This window comes from Octodon degus, unplaced genomic scaffold (genome assembly GCF_000260255.1).
Source record: "Octodon degus isolate 3935 unplaced genomic scaffold, OctDeg1.0 scaffold00046, whole genome shotgun sequence".
NCBI lineage: Eukaryota > Metazoa > Chordata > Mammalia > Rodentia > Octodontidae > Octodon > Octodon degus.
In genome coordinates this window covers 12,923,336-12,944,642 of record NW_004524622.1, presented here as the reverse complement: position 1 = coordinate 12,944,642, position 21,307 = coordinate 12,923,336, and the positions used below count along the sequence as shown (strand labels likewise).

General features: G+C 39.9%; 1 pseudogene; it reads left to right on the top strand.

The window, feature by feature from the left end:
* The first annotated feature begins 16,789 nt into the window (after positions 1-16,789).
* LOC101573718 lies at positions 16,790-17,132 on the top strand (annotated as a pseudogene).
* Positions 17,133-21,307: the final 4,175 nt, after the last annotated feature.

Below are 21,307 nucleotides of genomic sequence, written 5' to 3'. Positions count from 1 at the left end.
AGTGCATTGCTGTTGGTCTCAAAATTTTAGTTGCCTAAGAATCACCTAAAAAATTTATCAAAAATATGTCACTGTGACTCAAAAACCTAAGATCTCAGAGGTTCTGATAGACAATGTGTAGATTTGGCCTCAGGACAAAATATGTTAATAAAAACCTACACCCTGCCTTGAGAAATTCTGAAGTCAAGATCTAAGAATTATACTTTTAGAAACCTCAATCTAGAAGTAAATCTCTGGTAATTAGCACATCCACAGAATAGCTCACTTGTGAGATGACAGAGCTGTCTCTTGGACTGAGTCCCAAAGAACAAATTAGAGTTTCATAAAGAGTGGCGATGAAAAAAGAGAGGGCATTTCTGGCAGAAGAAACACCAGGGAGGTGCAAAAAAATTAGAATATTAAGAAACAGCAGAATGGTGAAATTTGTTGTACTTTTAGATCTACAATCTCTCTCCATACCATTAAGTTTTCTGGATATCTGGTCTGGCATTGCTAAGGAAAAAAAGAATACTAGTGTTTAAATTTTGGCAGATCCCGCTGAGCCAGTGAAGAGCTTAAGAATGTCATGACATAGAGAGACCATGTGTTAGCTTTTATCACTGTGACAATTGGAAGGAGGAAAGATTTATTTTGGCCCTGTGTGGCAAGGATTTCACTCTGTGTGTCTCGTTCTTTTGCTTTAGCTTGGTGGTGAGGCAAAAACCTCATGGCAGAAGAGAGTGAGAGAAGAGAGCTGCCCATCCCTGGGCATCTGGGAAGCAGAGAGAAAGGGGCTGGGACAACATATAGGCCTCCCATTCCCAGTTTACAGTGCTGTGACCCACTCCCTTCCACCAGACCCCATTTTCTGTCTTCATCACATCCCAAAGTACCACCAAAGTACAAATCCATGAATGGATAAGTCTGCTGATGACGTTAGAGCCCTCATATGCTAATCATTCCCAAAAGCACCATCTCTGAACATACGAGACTTTGGGGGGATATCTTAGGTCTAAACCATGGCAAGCCACCACCACCATGTAGTGATGACTATGTATTAAGGAGTCTAACTATCTTCAGCCTTCTACATTTGGCTTTGGCACAATTAGATTATTTCCTTCCTCGGTTGCAAGACCTTCCATGATCCAGTTCTAGGAAAACTGGATTGCAAAAAGGAGAACAAAGCATTTTCTTAGTAGCAACTAACTTCCTTTGCAGTAAGGACATTTTTGTTTAATTAAGAATATGCGACCTTTGTCTTAGTTATCAAGAATGGAACAAAAAGTTTTCCAGCTAAAAAGAAGTCATTTAGATAAACTTCTCAAAAAAAGGAAACTAGATTGTTTATAAAAGCAGTTAAACACATTCAAACATACTTTTTGTTATCCTCACAAACCTGCAGGATACTCGTTAGTGTTCCTTGCCTAGAAAGGTGAGCACACAGAAAATGATCCTAATAACAAGACCTAGTTGGTTTTTGAATAATGATGCCCCCAGTTGTCTTTTGAAGTAAATTTTGTAAGAAGTGGATTTGGGTATTATTCATGGAGGAAAAATCACACTGATCAAATACTATCACTTTGCTTTGTGATACTTAATCTTTTGCACCATTTAGATATTTTAGCTGGAAATTTGTAATATTTCAAACACTGGACATGTTCTGTTGGGGGAGGGCTAGCACTTTAGGAAGTCCTAACGGACCAACATCATCAGTGTGTTTTTGTAAAGGACCCTGGGGAGCTGTGAAGGAGAAGGTATTACAGAAATTGCAGCCAGTAGGTTTTAAAATGACCTGAGAGCAGGCTGAATTTCTTCCACCACACTTGTTGTTCCCTCAGTGCCAAAGCTTTTACCTGTGCTAGACTCCATCTGCCAAGAGCCCTCAGTTAGCATGGCCCTTCCCTCCTTAGCTCCTCCCTCCAAGACTTCTCCATAGAAGAGCAACAGGTTTTCGCTCCAGTCCACTTCATCATGTCATACTCATCTCTCTTTGAAAGACAAAACAGCTTCCTATGCAAGTACAGTATCCCACTAAATGCTAGTTCTTTCTTATGACCAGAACACTGGGGACTTCTACCTAGAAGAATGCTTTAAACATTTGCACTTGTAAAAATTTTTCCTCTTGTGGCCACATTAAACATACTGGGCTATACTACGTGCAACTATGTGTCATACCTTTTTTCCCCTTTAACTTTGTCAGTAAATAAAATGGTGGGCTGGAGAGATGGCTCAGTGGTCTAAAGCACCTACTTAGAACAAGCTTAGCAAAAGCATCAGGGACCGCGGTTCAATCCCCCAGCACCACATGCCAGCCAGCCCTGCCCCCTGGTGGGCTGAGCTGGCCACACACCTCACTCTCTCTCTCTCTCTCTCTCTCTCTCTCTCTCTCTCTCTCAAATAAATAAATAAAATTAAAAAAAAATTTTTTTAAAAAAATAAAATGGTATAAGATCCAAGTTATTTGGGGAGCCTGTCTTCTAAGTGAGTTTCTCATGTCCCTTTCATGGACCCTGTCCCATGGGTCCCTGGAAAACAGAGCAAGGCGACATAAAGAACCTAATGATGAACCTCGAGATATTCAAAACACAACACAAATCCAAACCTTAAGCAGGCAAATCACAAAGAGCAGAAATTAATGAGATTAGTATTTAAAAATATAAAAAATCAATGAATCTAAAACTGATTCTGTGAAAGAATAAACAAAATAAATAAACCAACCCTCAGTCAAATTTGCCAAAGAAAGAGAGAAAAGAATCTCATCAATGTAATTAGAAATGAAAAAGGTGAAATTGCAATGTAAATTGTCCAAATCCAGAACGCAGTCACTAAATACTATGAAAAACTATATTCCAACAAATTTCAAAATCTTGAAGAAATGGACAGATTACTAGATTCTGAATTACCTAAAATAAAACCTGAAGACATAAAAAATTATGACCAATGCAGTAACCAAGAATGAAATTCAGTAGTAATAAAACAAACCTACCAACTAAGAACAGCCCAGTTCTGAATGGACCCACTGCTGAATTCTACAAGACCTTTAAGGATAGGAAGAAGTTAAATTATTATTAATTGCAGATGACATGATGCCCTACCTAGAAGACCTCAACAGTTTAGCCAAAAGATTCTTAAAGTTAATAATCTATTTCAGTGGTGCAGCAAGATATATAATCAACACTTAAAACTCAGTAACACTAATAATGAACTACCTGAGAAAAAAATTAGGAAAACAGTATCATATATGATAGCATCAAGAAAAATTAAAGATCTAGGAACTAACCTAACCAAGGCAGTGAAATGAAACTACATCGCCCATACAAAGGAAATTGAAGAGAACATCAGAAAATGCAAATATGCCCCTTGTTGGACAGGCAGAGTCAGCGTCATCAAAATAGCTGTACTTCTACAAACCAATACACGTATTTAATGCAATCATAATCAAAATACCTATAGTGTTCCTCAGGAACTAGAGAAAATAATCCTACAATTCCTATGGGTCTTGGTTACATTTCTCTCATTGCTGAGACAAAATATCCAACATTCAAAGTCAGAAGAAGATGCTATGACAGCCCCGCCCCCAGGGGCACACTGAGACGGCAATTGAGACTGGGCATGGTGGTGCACGTTTAATTCTAGCTCTTGGGAGGCTGTAAACAAGTGGATCATTATGAGTCTGATCTAGTAGTGAGACCCTGAACACCCTGCAGACCCTTCCCTAAAATACAAAAAAAAAAAAAAAAAAAAGTTAGAAGATTAAAGGTTTATGTAGCTCACAGTTTGGGGCGGATTCTGTCCAAAATCAACCTCTCCAAAGCAGGGTGGCAGGGCAGAGGGACAGCAACTCAAGGCTGAAGAAGATAGCAAAAACAACAAGAGCAAATGGGAGAAGAAGCTTTGTTTCTTGCCTTGTAATGTTTGCAGGCTACCCACCCTTGGGTGGGCGCAGCACTCACACCAGCTCTGGGCTCTCTTCTTGCTGGGGCTCAAGACGTTTGCAAAATGAGGACCTTGGACCCCTGCTGAGTCACTTAGTTAAGCTTTTAAACTTCTCAAGTTGACACAGTGTATCAGTCGTTACAGTATGGAAGCTTCATGTACTGCAATCATGTATAAGTATACTAAAATTTAGAATAAATTAAATTAGGGCTGAGATATAACTCAGAGGCACAAGTGCCTGCCTGGCAAGCACAAAGTCCTGAATTAGATTCCCACTACAATAATAATAATAATAATAATAATAATAATAATAATAATAAATTAATGCTTACTATAAATAAACATTACTTGCTTTATTATTTATTATTTACTTCTATTTTATTATTTTCCATATTAGTTGTATGTTTATTATTGAATTGATTTTTAAAGTTTTAAAAATTTATTTGGTACAAGGTCTCGCTATGCAGCTCAGACTTGTATTGATCCTCCAGTTTTCAGCCTCCCTAGGACTGGGATTACAGGCTTGCATCCCCAGGGGACAGGGCTAACGTGGCCTGTGGTGATGAGGCTCAAACCCTGTTCCCTGCACTTGCCTAAGCAGGTGCTTAGTCTACTGAGCTATCTTGCTGGCCCTGATTTTTAAATTTGTGTTTAATCATTTTAAGCATATTTATTTAATATACTTGTTTTTTTGGGGGAAGGGTCTACAGGGTGTTCAGGGTCTCACTACTAGATCTGACTTATAGTGATCCACCTGTTTAAAGCCTCCCAAGAGCTGGGATTACAGGCGTGCGCCACCATGCCCACTCTCACTTGCCCCGGGGGGGTAGGGCCGGCACAGCAGGCCCAGAATGTAACCCCCAGTCCCTGCACCTGCTTGCAGGCACTGTAATCCACTGAGCTATTTGGATGCCCTCTAATATACTTCTTTTTAAATTCCTATCATTTAAATTCTATGGAGCATCTACAAATAGGAACTAGGGAGATCTTTTCTAGATAGATGAGGGAAAGAAAAGAAGGAAGGAATATTGTAAAGAGAGAAAAAAAGGATGAAAGAAAGGAATTGAAGGGGGAAATGAAAATAAAGCTTTTGCAAATAGGAAGAGCACTGAGTTGTAGAAAGAGCAGGGAGAGAGAGGAGGGGTAGGAGACAGAAGGGAATTAAGGGGTACCACGTACATGTACCAACTGCGCACAATAAATACAATCATCTCATCCTGCAAATATGTACTAAGAAAGAAACAAAGAAGATTAAACACTCTAAAACTACAAGTTTTGAAAACTTTTGTTTGTTCTTCAATATTCAGGCTTAAAACTGGAGTTCAATTCTTTAAGCCACTTGGTTTGGGATACCAGTCTTGCCTTGTTACTAAAATGCCTACATAAGAATCACCAGTGGAGCTAAATAAAAATATAGGCTTGTAGTCCCCATTTGGGGGGATTCTAATTTAGATCCAAGAATTCATACTTGTAGAGACTTTTGGGGATGACTCAGATTTGGGGCCTACGAGTGCAGAAGACAGACCATGAGGACAGAGATGTGACGTGGCCTAGAACAAATGATTTTCTAGCTAAGTACACAAAAATCCTGGGAAGTACGTTGGAAAGATCTTGCTAGAGGCTCACTTCTCCCATATCCTAAGCGTTAGTCATAATTACAGCTAAAGAAGCCATTTGGCATTTGTGTTATTTGGAACAGCTAACTGTTAAAAGGATAAAACTTAAGCGAGGACATAAATTTTCCACAAGGGAAGCGTAAGCGCCAGAGCCGCTCACGAGCACTGGTCTCTGTCTGCCCCTTGTTCCAAGCGGCAGCATCCTCAGCCAGTAAGGGATGCAGGCTTCGAAGAGCAAGCATCCCGCGCAAGGTTATCTCAGAAACGCCTGGAGCCAGCCAGAACTGTGCCTGCGTCTCCAAGGCGAGCGAGCTTACCTTGTTATCTGCTTTCTCCTGAATAAATGTACCTTTTCATACCTAAAAGTATTTCCACAATTAATACTATGGGAGGCCTAATCCCTGACGGCTGCCCACTCTGTCATGATACAGTTTTTCCTTAAGTATTTTGAAATAGTTTTAAAATTCTGAGCTCATCTTTGCCGTGGAATTTTACTTTTCCCAAGACACTTAACCGGAGCGCGTGTCCAGAACAGGTTTTTCGTTCGCCTCTGCCAGAACTTCTGAGATATTCTGCCATCGTTTATTCAATTTAATAATAAATTTCCTGGCTGGCATCCTCAATGTGTCAGTTAGTATAGTTGCTAGAAAACAATGAACAAAGATATTTCCAGACAGATTGCCGGTCCGGCCCAGTCCCCAGGGAGCGCTGAGAGGGCGATTACCACTGGAAGTGGCTGCGCGAGTCTGTAATCCCAAGGCTTGGGAGGCTGAAAACAGGAGGATCACTATGAGTCTGAGCTGTGTAGTGAGATCCTGTACTAAAATAATAAATAAATAAACAGATAAGTAAATAAACAGGATTGGCAGGCATGGTGGCTGTCTCCTGTAGTCCCAGCACTCAGGAGACTGAAACAGGAGCATCCCTGCAAGTTCAAGGCCAGCCTGGGCTACACAGAGAAACCCTGTCTCAGGAAAAAAAAAAAAAAAAAAAGGGACAGGTTGAAAATTAAATAGATTGTGTGTATGACATTATTTTACATATATGATCTAAAGTGTCAAAGTTAAAAGCTTAAGGTAAAGTCTCCCTCACACCAGATTGTAGATTTTCACAGATAATGTCTGTATCACGTTTCACTTCATATGCTTAACGTTGTATTAGGCCTGACATAAAATCATGCCCAATAATTTCTGGGCGTTTTGTCTCTATTGAATTTAAAATAATAAAAAGAATAATTCTGATGTTAGAATCATTGGATTAAAATCATTGTAGTTCAGACCTCTGAATTTTCCTAGAAACTTGTTTTTTTTCTAAACATACATGTTGATATAGGATAGTTATCATTAAACTGTTTTATTCTATGACTTGCATTTGTAATGCAAGTTAAGGTGAATGTACGTGAGACTAGGATATCCCATGCCTGTTGCCTATTGGTATTTCCACATTTAGTTGATTGGAACAATTAACAGATTCACCACACACTGTTTTTCTTTTCCAATGGAAAAGCTTTCTTTCCTTTTTCCTGCCATATGATCATTCCCAATACAATCAGTTTTCTGTCAGTTTTAGAAACATCTTTCAAGACTTTAAACTTTCAGGATATGAAGCATTGAAACGTTAAAACAAAATCCCTAAATATAAGTGAATTTATACGATGCATATAAGAATTTCTATAGAAATTCAGAAGGGCAATCTGGTCGTGAGTCATGTGATTCTGTTTTCCCATGTAGTACAGCTGTACACTATTAAAGAAAGCCTTTCAGTGTCAGTGCTAGCATAGTCTAACTTAAATCGAATTTCTTAATTCAAAATAATACTTTTTCAATCAGGAATCAAATCAAAAGTACTAAACTCATATAACTGTTAGTGGAGGGAGGTCCTTTACTTTGTTTCTGAAGCTAAAATTTCAGTGGTGTAGGATTTTTAAATTCACAAAAGGTAATAACACTATGAAAATACAAAGGAAGTGAAATATTTTTCTTAAAGTAACAAAAGTTCAAATAAATTAATCTGTGCATGTGTCTAGTACAGAGGCAAGAATTCGCCCTTCAACCAACTTTCTCTTCCAATCCTCTAATGTACCTCACATTGATTAAGGATGGTGAATCATTACTAGGCATTTTCATAATGCCAGGAATTGTCCCATGTTCTCTATATAAATTGCCTCATTAAGTCTTCATAAGAACTCTAGTAATCTCCCCATGAGAGATGCAGGAAGCTGAAGCTTCCAGGGTTTATAGGTTGCACAGGGTCGCACAGATACTGAGTGGTGGGGCAAGAATTTGAATTGAAGTCTACATAGCTCCAGAATGTGTGCTGTTAATCTACGTCACAACTCTCGTACCATAAACTGTCCTTTTAGCTTGATTTGCTAGGCAAAATTTTTAGGGAAAAAGAAAATCATAATTTAGGGCTATACAAGAAGTCTATAGCATATCAAAACACCTATATAACATTAGAAAACTCACTTGGTATGGTATTTTGGCAGACACCCAGCTAGCTGTCAAAGCTCATTTTGGTTGTACTGCCGTGCATCAAGAGAGAGAAATTCTCAGTTCTAAATAGGAGCATAAAACTCATCACTGGATCTCCTGCTGAACCTCACAAAATTCACAGCTGGAAAAATCAAATAGACTTTCTGAGGACTAAGAATCCTTTGTAACCTACACGACCGTCTTCAGAAAATCAAAGGACAGCAGCAAGCTTAGTCACTCCTCAAACCCACTAACACTCTCCATGCGTGTGCAGTATTATAGGTCCAGCTGGCACAGGTGCAGTTGAGGGACAGCTTAATTAAATATTATTTTTCAGCACTTATCTAGTCGTCACTCACATAGACCAAAGCGCTATGTTTAAAGAATACATACTGATAAAAAGTAAGCAGATATGCAAGGAGTTTACAAAATTAGACTTATGAAGTGCACTTAACTGTAGCCATCCAGAACACTACGTCAGACTCAATGATATCCAGGTAATGGCACAAAAGTAATAAAAATGAATGAAAATTCCAGGAAGGCAGAGATCAGGAATGGGGTGGGGAGTGATGCAGGGCAAATGAAGGTAAGATCTGAGCTTAACTTTGAATGGTTGACTATTTGAAGGGGAATTACCAGGATGACAATGTCGGTGTCCTGGAGCAGTGCAAAAGGGCATTCTAGGAGCTAAGCACTAGACTTCAGTTGAAATGTGATGTACATGTGTCAAACAGTTTACTACTTTTTCCATTTAGTTATTTCACTAAATTTTCACAATCTTTACACATAGATCTCTGCTGAATCGTCCTGAGCGCACATGAAATACATTCTCAGTTCTTATCTACTATGTGCCAAAACCTGCTGCTCTGCTGTGGAGATAGGGAGAAGAAAGGCTGTCTTCTGTTTTCATGAGGATCTATTTGCTCAGTAGGTAGATTGTTTATCACATGTACATTAGCCTGAGAGAACAACTGGAAATTTTCTGGACTTAGGAAGAAAAATCATGACAAGCCTGTAAGGAAATCATTGTAAGTGGACCTGCTGTAAAGTTTTAAATTTTTAACTTCTAAAATTGTACTTTTAAGCCATAAGAAATTTATCAAAGCATAATAGTTTAATATTTCCTATGAAACAAATAGAATGTGTAGTATTTTGAACCCCAATTACCAATGCTAGAGCAAAAAAAAAAATCCAATAGCAAATTCACAGATTATATATAAAGGTAACCATGCTGGTCACTGACAGAAGATGGCAGTGGGGCTGCCTACATGTAAAAGGCCCTGTGTAGCCCCATTGTTTGAAGCACTTCCTCTAATTCTCTAGTTCAACTGCAGATAACATCAGGCTCAAATGTGTCAAAGAGGACCTTCCCATAAGGAATGTAAATTAGGACCAGGGACTCCAGGGAGATAGCCTCTGAACCTGAACTAAGGAACGACGGCCATGACCATGGGCTGAAGGCATCAGAAGTAGGTAGAATCAGGGCATGGGGGTGACAGAGAGGGAAAAACATAGACTGAAATTCAGAAATACCACTTGGAGGCAAGGAAGGTCTAGGACAAAGAAATAAAGGAAAGTTCCTAATGGTTTTCTTTTATATTAGTCCTTTGTATGAGTAAATATATTTCTTTCTTTGGATTCTATAAGCTATTACATTATTTCTGAATTAAACTAGTTCAAATAGATTATTCAAAATTAAATTAATGTGAATTCAGAGAAATGGCCCTTAACATGCAGGTAGTGTCTTATATCTTAAGGTTGTAGTTCCCTGCTTGCTCTTATTCAGACCATAAAGTTATATCTGTACCATCACTAAGGGGCTTCACAGAGATGCTTTTCCCTTATTTTGAAAAGAGATTGGAGAACTTTCATAAATGTCTATTAATTTGGGGGATTTTGTAAATTAAAAGATACCAAGAGAGCAGTAACAATGTGAAAATGTATTGAAACTTGGTCTTTTATCATAGATAGGATAAATAAGATCCTGAAGATGCCCATGTTGCTTTTACATGGTAAAAGGAACCTAGCAGATGTGGTTAAGATAAGGACCTAGATTATTTAAATGGGGTGGCTGGTATATCTTGGTGGCCCCGTGACTGCCTGGAAAACACAAGGTCTTAAGTTCTATTCCTGGAACCAAAAGGAAAAAAAAATGTTTATCTAAATGTTCCTCACGTCATCACACTTCTTAAAGTAGAAGATTATGAAAGAAGAATATTCACGAAAATAGAAAGGGGAGAGGTTCCAGGTGCCAAGGGTTTCAATTTATCATCACTTGCTTTCAAGACAGAAGAACTATGAGCTAAGAGATGTAGGGTAGCTCTAGAAGTGGAAACTCCACAGGCTGGGAGGCTCAGTTGAAAACCCAGAAGAGAAAGGGAGCCTCAGTTCTAAAACCAGAACCCAATGCTGCCAAAAATCCAAATGAGCATAAAAATGCATCTTCCCCAGAGAATTCAAAAAGTACGTAGGTGTCTTCTTACACAATGATGCTAGTCTGGCGAAACTTGTGTCAGAGTACAGAACTGTAAAATAATACATTTGAATTGTTTTACAGTACAGTGTGTGTGGCAGTTTCTTACAGAATTCACAAAAAGCTACTCTGCCTTCTTTATCAAACTGAATGACTCCTGGTCTACTATGACAGGGAGGATGAGAACGGCACACTTTTCCTTTGAGGGCTGCTTTACGTTAAGTGACTTTAACAATATTCTGCTATTTAATACAGATTATTAAATTTTACAATTGTTCTGCTATTTAATTTTTGACCAGGTCCTTGATCATATAAAGAGGCAATACATGGGTTGCAACTGAAAGTACAATTTGAAGCTAGAAAACAAAATATACATTCCTTGGGAATATTATTTTTCATATGTACAATATAAAGTAATATAAATATCCATTTCCATATCTATAATATAACATGAAATAACATTACCAAACTATTAATTTATACAGCTCATTAGTTAGCTTTAGTCTATTTCCATAGATTTACACATTTTAAAGTTTTTAATTAATCATATTAATTTCCTTTGTCAGATCACTCAGATCTTCATAGGAATTCCACATTGTAGTTGCTCAATACATAAATGCCGGGCCAGGGAGATGGCTCAGTAGAATAAGTGCCTGCCTGGCAAGTGCAAGGCCCTGAGTTCAATCTCCAGCTCCAAAAATACATAAATAAATAAATGTCAAATTTTATTTCTGTGTTATTGTGAGTTCTAGTTATTCTTGTTATTCAATACAACTTCTATTAGATATTTGAGACTGTCTTATTAACAGCTTTGGCCTTCCTACTACTGCTGAAAACTAGCAGCTGTTATATGATGGCTGTAGTTATAAACTGTGGTCTGCATATTGGCCAAAGATAAATAAGTATTTCAGATGCGGAGGCACTGTGTGGTCTGTACTGAGGAGTCGTTAATACTCCCTGAACCGAGTGGCCCTTTTGATGCAGTAAATGCAAATCTCATAATGCAGTGAGTAAGCGACATGGTGATTCAGTTACCCAGAATTCACTGACAGTTTGCACCTGGCACCAGGTCCAGGGTTAGTCTCAGAGAAAGCAGAGGAATCCTTGAACTGTGGGCCATCTTTGGATACTCATTTCTAGCAAATTTATTGCAACATAAGTGACAACACAAGTGACATCCAAAGCAATGGAGGACATAGAGAAGAAGTCTACTTTCCCCTGGCTTGATGATCCCTTCTGGGAAGACTGCTACCACATTGTGACCATCTGCAGATGATCCCTGGGAGCTTTACTGGATACAGAGTGTGTGGCAGTGGGCGGAATTTATAGGGACAGAGACAGAAAAAATATCCCAAATAAGCACACAGTTCTAAAAATTACAGTTGGCACAGGGACCAGGAGTTTGATCACCAGGCCTGCCATGCTGGCTTTGCCCCTGGGATGGGCTGAGACTGCGATTGAGACTGGGCGTGGTGGCACAAGCCTGTAATCCCAGTACTTGGGAGGCTGTAAACAGGAGGATCACTACAAGTCCAATCTAGTAGTGAGACCCTGAGCACCCTGTGGACTCTTCCCTAAAATGTTTAAAAATAAATAAATAAATAAATAAATAAATATCAAAAACTTAAAATTAAAATTGGTGTGACAAATGAAAATACACAGGCAAAATATGCAAAACACAGAGATACAGCATAGAGCTAGCTTTGTTATTTTTTGAAATTAATGTTTAATTTGGAAATTGAATTTTCTTCTGACTTCTCATTAAAAAACATATTCTTAAGCAAGAACAGCAATGAAAATATAGCTCAATAGATGCCTGTATGTTAGTGCTCAGGTCAAGAAACAGAACACCTCCAGCATTCTAGAATGTTCCATATCACCTAACTCCAGCTACTCTTCTCTATTAGGGTAACCACTATCATGGGTTCTACCACCAGAGCGAAGTTGTGTCAATTTTTTAAATTTTGTAAAAAGTGAGTTATATAGTATGCAGTTTTTCTTTTCTTTTCTTTTCTTTCTTTCTTTTTTTTTTTTTTAAACAGGGAATTGCTATGCAGTTCCGGATGGCTTTATGCTCATTTTGCCTCTAGGCTGGTGTTGAACTCGCAGTGATACTCCTCTCTCAACCTTCCAAGTACTGGTATTATGGGCGTGTGCCACATTGCCCAGTTCCAGATCAGCACAGCATGCCTGCGGGATCTGGGGAGCAGGGCACGTGAAGCAGGGGATAGAACCTGGGACCTTGCACTTGCCAGGTACATGCTTATGCCTCTGAGCTATTGCCCCAACCCCTACAGTATGCAGTTTATGGATGGCTTGATTTAACATTCTTTGTGAGAGTCATCATACTATTATAAGTAGTTGCGGTCTGTTCTTCTCTGTTGTTGTTATACAATATAGTCTGTGTGAAGATAAAGCAATATAGGTGCTATGAAGGTATAACAGTTTATCCATTCTATGCTAATGCAATTCATGAAATTCTTAATTTTTCCATGTTACAAAGAATACAGCTAAGACCATTTGGAGTTTGACCAACAGCTATTAGATGTCGTGTGCTGGGCACACATGGAGGTGTGGCTGTCCTGGAAAGGACACTACATGAACAACGGAGTGCGGACATGAAACAGCACAGATTTGGGCACCTCAAGAAGTGGAGTGTTCCTGAATATATGTGGGACCCAAACCTACAGAAGCAGTAGGACCTGAGCCTGCAGAAGCCCACAGGGTAAGGTCTGGATTCTGACACTTTCAGTAAGACATGAACATGGGCTTCTGTGAGGATGTAAACAGAAAAATGGGTTGGGCCTGGAGAGGAATACAGAAAAACCTCCTGGGCAGTGGTATTGATGGTGGAAAGGAGTAGGAATCAGAAAGGGCTCAGAAGATCTGTGTAACGGATTTATTCCACTGTCCAACGTAATTGACTATGCTGCATTTTTTGCTGTGTAGTCTAGGCTGGCTTTGAACCCAATATGGAGGCCAGGCTGGCCTCAGAGTTGCAGCAGTCCTCCTGCTTCAGCCTCCCATATGCTGGGACTCTTAAGTGTGAGCCACCTCTCCCAGCTGGCGATGTTTACAGAACAGAATGGGCTTAATCTGTAGGAATATGTTCCTTAGTAGTGTGCATTATGTTTTCTTCGACTTTTGAAAAGATTTTCATTTTAAACTAGGTTGCATTCTCTTAGGATTTTAACGCATCCTCAGAAAAAGTCATTTCTGCTTCAGGAAGTAGGCACACAATTCTCATTATAGCATTATTTGTTTATTTTTAGTGGAAATCTGGCTTGCCTTGTATCTACCTTTTGAGGATGGGTAAGCTAAGCAGGTCAGAACTGCAAAGTCCTCTCCCACCGTAGAAGACAGCGACTTCCTTTTTTTAGAGGTTGTGGGATAGCAATGGTGATAGGTGAAGTTGGCCAAAGAGGAGTCTCTGTAAGTCACATGAGGGAAGTGGTTTCTGTGATAATTTTGGTGTAGTCAGCAGAGAAGTATTTGTGTTACTTCCACTGAATGTATTTTTACTCTGTCAGAAAGCAGCATTAATGGGAGGATTTGTCCATTAGTGGTGAAATATCAGGTTCTCGCCTCACACAGGGTTGTATTTTAGGGGAAACACTGGTAAAATAAACTGATGAGAACACAAAACACAACACTGACAGAGAGAGAGACAGAGGGGGAGAGAGGGATGGAGAGATGAAGAGAGAGAGGAGAGAGGAAAGAAGAGAGAGGAGAGAGAGATCTTGGTGAATATGCAGAAAATATCACTCCAAATGAAGTACTACTTATACAACCACAGCCAGTTGGTGCTATTCTGCAAGTCAACATCAAACTAGCCTAAAATTGTCACTACATTTTAGAGAAATAGCAAGTCTGATGCAATCAAGCCCTACAGAGAAGAGAACAAACGGTCTTGGTAGCACAGACTATACAAAATTGACATGTGACCTTGACTTTTGCACTATGAAGTACTTTCATAGTCCTGTTAGATGTGGAATCTAGCCGGGAAGATAGCTCAGTGGTCTAAGTGTCTACCTGGCAAGCATAAGGACCAGGTTCCATCCCTGATACCAGGTACTGCATGCTATGAACACTGGTTGTGCCATGCTGGCCCTGAAACCTGCCGTGGTGGCACATGCCTGTAACCCTAGCACTGGGGAAGTTGAGACAAGAGGATGAACTGGGTAGCAAGACCCTGTGCCACCTAGATAAATAGATATGGAGTCTATCACTAGAGAGAAACTCACTGTCCCTGAAGAGTCACGCTGGAATGCAGGTTCTTTGGAAGCCACAATATTTATTTCTGTGATCTGATGGTAGCTGAAAGAATATCAGTTTAACAGGCTCTGGGGCTCAGTAAAGAACCAAAGTCAAAGATTGATAGCCCACATCCAGTACAATTATTCAGGCAACAAGTGTTCTAGCTCAGTAGCAAAAGGATTCTATGGGAAAAATTAAAATGTTGTCCTAGTCCTCCTATTCACATCTGGTTATCCGAGGTGAAACTGAATGCAAGTGGTTACCAAAGTTTGGTGATAGGATAAATGAAAGTGTGAAAGCAGGTGAACCATTGTGGAACAGCCATGGAGTTGGACAAGTTGGTAGAATTTGATTACCAGGAGTGGCGGGCCTGTGCTTATCTATGCAAGTATGTGTGTTCGCCTATTGCATCTCTGGGCATTTTCGTGGGACAGTAATGATGTCAATGTGGAAGAAACAAATAGTTCAGAGAGAGAGGTGGACCAGAGAATGGGAGTCCTAGAAGACAAAGCAGAAGTGTGGCGGGTGGCGGGTCAGGGAGCAAGGTCGATGCCATTCCCTGGATAGGAGCAAAGTGTGTTTGATGTGTAGTGTTGTGTGGCAATTTAACAAATTATCATGAACCTCATGGTTTTAAAACTACACAAGTGTATTATGTTGGATGATGTTAGAAACCCAAGGTGTATCTTACTGGGCTAAAGTTAAGATGTGAGTGATGCTGTCCTCTTTCTGAAGGCACTAGGAAGTAGCTGTGTGCTTGCCTTCTCCGGTTTCGGAGGCTCCCTGCATTCCTTGGCCTTTTGCCCTTCCTGTGGTAAGCCTATCACTACAGTCTCTGCCTCCATTCTTACCTCCACTTCTCTGGCTCTCCTACCTCTCTCTTCTGTCTGCTACACACTTCATGATTACACTGGGCCTGCCTAACCCAGAGCACTCTCCTTATGTCAAGTCCCCTCACTTCACCACATGCACAGTTCTTTTTGTCATGAAAAACAGCATAGCCACAGGTTCTGGCCATTAGGTGTGTACACTTTAGAAGGCTCTTATTCTGTCTATGATATATGGTGATGTGACTTAATCCTAGCCCTAAACTGTGAAACGATGCCAGCTATTAAAAGCTGATGCAAAGTGTTAAAAAGAATGAGTAACAGGTCTCATTTCTGCTTTGGGTACATCTTTGTGTTTCCGATACATAATTCTGGAAAGTATCTGCATAGAAGGGATTATGGCTCTTCCTTCCCCCACTTCTTACCACAGGAAATGCAGATTGACCAACAGTTTAGAAGTTCTGTAAGCTCAAACAATTTAAAAGGACAAGATCCGCAAAGAAGGGAAAACTGAAGCACACTGAGACTCAGGAAGCGTTACAGACACGGCTGAAGTACATGACCACCGGAAGGAATTAGATCATGGTAAATCCACTGAGTGTTTAATTTCACTTCTTTTAATAGCTTAATGCATTTCCTTCATCAGTTTTAAACCCATGTAGTTACTTTGGTCATATGAATAGACAAAATGTCTATATAGCTATTCCATTGCAAAGGGAAATAATGATATTTCTAAATAATTGTAGTCATAATTGAATCAATCATTCTTTTTAAGTTTTATTTTTTAATCATTCTTTTAATAAATGCATATTGCAAAATAATTCAGTTCCAAGTATTAGGGAGAAGAATTACACCATACTCAGTACATGATCTCATAATCGATTAATCCTCGCAGGAGTCATATGAGATGATAATCTCCACTTCTAGATAAAAGAATAGGGTCTGAAAAATTGGTTAAATGCTCATTAAAGAATATACTGCCAAGAGTTGGGTGTGACAGTGCACACCTGTAATCCCAGCACTCAGGAGACCGAGGCATGTGGATTGCCAGGTATTTGATGCCAGACTGACTACATAGTGAGCTCAAGCCCAGCCTGATCTACATAGCAAGACCTTGCCACAAACAAATAAACAAACAAGTTAGCTAAACATAAAAGGTTATACCTCTAAGAAATGACAGAGACTTCCTGTTCCCTCTTCTGGGTACGGTGTCTGGAGGCTTTTCCAATGGTCCAGCGCCTGACCTACCATCACAGGCTTTCCTATACTGCCTCTAACAAAACTAAGCTGTCCCGAACCCCAAGGAATAGAATGGTTTACCTGTACACCAAGAAGGTTGGGAAGGCCCCCAAATCTGCGAAGTCTGCCCAGGAAGACTTCGAGGGGTTCGAGCTGTGCGGCCTAAAGTTAAGAGATTGTTTAAAATGAAGAAGCACGTCAACAGGGCTTACAGGGGCTCCGTGTGTGCCAAGTATGTCCACGACAGGATCAGGCGTGCTTCCTTATTGAAGAGCAGAAAATCGTGGTGAAAGTGTTGAAGGCACAAGCACAGAGTCAGAAGGCTAAATAAAACATGACGCTGTTGCAGTAATAAAAGATGGAATTGCAAAAAAAAAAAAAAAACAAAACAAAAAAAAAAACAGGAATTCAAACACAGGTCCATGAGACTAGAACCATCATGTTTTGTACCATATCATTAGCTTTCTTCTGCCTCAGACCTTTTTGTAAAAAAAAAAAAAAATTACATTGTTTTGACCTTTTAAGTTCACATGCTGTCACTAAAACAGAGAGTTCATGAACTTGTAAAAGGTTGTTTCCTTTTTTAAAATTTTTTTTACAGTCATCCATAACAAGTGAGACACGTAACTGTGAGACCTACTGCCCTGCCTGTCAACCTTGCAGCACCGTGCTCCACCCACCTCGAGCTGATGCACATGGCTAATAATTTAAAAAATTATGAAACATCTCTTATATGAAGAAAATGCTGTGGGGCCCTAGAGGGGGCACAAGGGTCAGACCTGGAGGCCATGAGAGCTCCTGGAAGGAGGTCTGATTTGGTTCAGACTTGGAAAGACACATAGGGTAAAAGGAGACAAATGGAGCGAAGAATAAAAGGCAAGAAAGGTGAAAAAACATATGGCCTCTTAGCAAGCAGTAAAAGAATGCATTTGGAAATAAAAAATGACATGCATATGTCGAATATGACCAAAAGGGTTCTGGAGAGGACCTCCCAATGTTCTAGACAGTTAGGTTCCTCTTATTCTACATTCCCGTAAGATTTTAATTGTATGTTTTTTATTATTATTATTATTATTATTATTATTATTAGTAGTAGTAGTAGTAGTAGTAGTAGTAGTAATATTTGTTACAGAGTCTCCTTATATAGCTCCTACTCATAGTGATCCTCTTGTCTCAGCCTCCCCAGGGCTAGAATGACAGGCATGTGCCACCATGCCTGGTCTCAGTGGCTGGTTCAGTGTGCCTGAAGGCAGCGCTGGTGTGGTATGTGGTGCCAGGGATTGAACCCAGGTCCCTGAGCTTGCCTAAGCACGTGCATAGTCTGCTGAGCTATCTCGCCAGCCAACCCATAACATCTTAACGTATTTCTATTGAGGTATTTAATGTTCTTTTACTAGAGTTATTTGTTTGCAATAACTTGCTGAGTATGTCTGTGGCATAAGTCTCATAGAGAATGGCAAAATACGACTGACTGAGCCTCGTTCTTGGGCTGTGCGCCCTCAGAGCAAGGCTTACTGTCCTACGCCTCTTCATGTCTCCAGTGTGAGGCAAGGCCCACAGAAATTCACAAGTATTTATACAACTGATCTATTCAGTCTGACTGTCCACATTCTTTGAGATTCCACTAGCCTCCCTTCTTACTTGGTTCTTTCTTTTCATTTTCGAAGTCTTTCCTAATTACTAGCCAAACAAATGCAGTGCCACCCACAAACCGGGGAACCTTCTCCCTTGTACCCAGAGCTCCTTGCTGTTTGTAATGGTGAACTGGAGCCAGCTCATGTTTGATTCTGAGAGTCAGTTATCAAATGTTCAGGAATTTTTCAAACCATTTGTTAAACATAACCATTATCAAAAGGTAATTATATACACTTAGAATTAAATATATTTAAAATCTTATCACACCCTAAGTATTTACTGTGCACTACTATTGTTCTTTTGACTACTGATGTTAATTATAACTTTATCAGGGAAATATTCTATAACCATGAGCTACTGTGCCTCTCTATCAAACTGGAATAACATCATGCAGTTTGCTTGAAATTGGTAAACATAAGAAAAAACGGTTGGATTCGCTATTCGCTGATAGTCTAGACTAGAGATTGGTAAACATTTTCTGAAAAAGGCCAGGTAGCAAATATCTTACATTTTATAGATGATCCCTGCCAGACCTTCCCAATTGTGTAGTTGCACCTTGAACCGTAGACAATTTGGAAACAAATGAATCTTCTGCCGTTGCAATAAAACATGTTTGTATAGAATTAAGGTTGAGTTAAAGTTGTGGAGTACTTTTGGCTGTAATTTGGAACCCTTGATCTTAGACTAGAATGCAGTTCAACTATGTGGATTAAATTTATTTTCTGTTTTTAAATTTAAAAGTGTGTCATGGCTGTTATATTTTAAGTAGTAACAATGACTTAGGGAATAGTTATTTTTCTCTTGTTCTGAAACTGTTTTCTATTTCAACAATAAACTCACTCATAAAACTGATGAAATAATGAACTTTCAAGATATGTCTTCATTGCTTCATCTTATTTGCCCATGACTATGAATAAGCGTTCATATCAAAAATGCATTCCTTTGTCAGTTGTTACCAGCAATTGGCTATGGTGCAAAGATCAGCCAAAAGTCACAAAAACATGCAGTGGTGGATTGACAGCTGGTGGTCACCTTGCAGCACCCCACTGAACTGAATCAGCATGGTTCTGAGCCCACCTGAGCACTACTGCCAACAGCATAAAAACTTCTTCCTGGAGAGAAAGAAGTAGAGCTGATGGTTTCCCTGGGCTGCTGGTTCTCCTGTAGGAGCTTGTCATGCCGGGTTTCCTAATGTGAATTTGGCTGTTCTTATCATCAAAGAAGCTCCAGACTTTGTTGGTTAGGACGGCTATAGTTCACATTGGGGGAGCTCCTGTCCTTACTTTGAGCATCACTTCCTGGCTTGGGGGCAGAGGGAAAGAGGGTACACTGTTCAGTCTCCTGGAGAAGCTCCTCATGCTGGCTTGCTGATGGGAACTCAGCTTTCCTGATCGTCGGAGCAGCTCAGGACCTCACTGCTGCTGAGAATGGCTGGGGTACTTTTCAGGGGCACTCTGGCCCTTGCTTTGAGGAGCACCTCCTGGCTCCAGTGCAGATCTCTCAGCCTGTTAGCAAAGATTCCTTAGGCTGTTGACAGTCCTTCTAGCTTCCACCACTGACCTTGGGGCCTTTTCATCACAGATCCTTGAAGCTGGCCTGCATGAGACACTGCCGTGGGCTCTTGGTCTCCAGCTGGACTCATGAGGGGCATTACCATAGGCCCTAGTTCTTCAGCTGCACTCACACAGGACATTTCTGTGGGACCAGGCCCTCAGCTGGATTCTGTAGAGTGTGGACAGATTTTCTGCACTCCCTAGCACTTGGCTCTTTGGGTGACTACCATAACATAATCCTATAAATTATGTGTCCTTTATTAAATTGTTCCCCTTGCAAACCATGACTACAAATGTCTTTGAGAACATTGATCATATGACATTTACAATAAAAGCATTGCATATTTTATAATGATTTGTAAATTGTGTGCCACATGTCCTTTATAGCAGTAGCAGTAATGTGCAAATGTGGGTACACTGTCCCCTAGATTGTGGGTGTTCAGCATTTGCCAGTGCAAACTGGTACTGTACTCTTACCCTACATATTAACTTCTAGTTGTCTATATAGGTATTGTCTTACACTCCAAGATCCTGGTTTCACTTCCTAGACAAGACAAATGCTATTTTGCCTTTTCTTTTCCTTAATCTTCAGCTGTAATTTAATCTGTGTTACTTTAAAGGGAGGATTTAGTTATGCTTTTGTTGGTCAAAGGGTCCACATGAACTCCAATTTCAAATCAATATCTAAAGGACAAGTTTTCTGAGATCAAATCTATGCTTAATGTATATATTCTGTAGGAAATTAAACTTTGAGGAGAATTAAAAAATATTTATGAAATGTCTAAAATCCCTAAATTAATCCAGACAGCTTTATTACTATTTGGCCTGCCAACATTTAATCCCGTCATATTTTATCCCATGGAAGCACAGCTAGCATGATTCAACTCCCCTCTCCTACGCACCATCCTGGATTGGGTGAAAAATGAAGGCCACTTTCTGGAATGGAATGACCCCAGTGCACCCTCCTCCTCTGCTTTAACAACTTGCTACCCCTGCCAGGAGACACATTTCTCATTTGTTTAAACTATCTAAGATTAGAAGATTAGACAATAGGTTGGGATTCAGATGTGGTATTCAATAAAGAAAACAAGTTGAAGAGAAGCCCTCAGCAGGTACAGATGATAGGAAAAGAGAAAGTGACAGAGTGAAGCTCACTTTCAGAACTCGAGAGCTTTCTCTCGAGCCATGTCCTACATGCTCACCACAGAGCCTCAGCCCCTCTGCCCACGTTCCCCAGAAGACTTTGCAGATGGCCCCAGAAACCCTGGCCATGGTCCTTTAGCTCCATCACACAGAAATAAGACTGCAGTCTGGCATT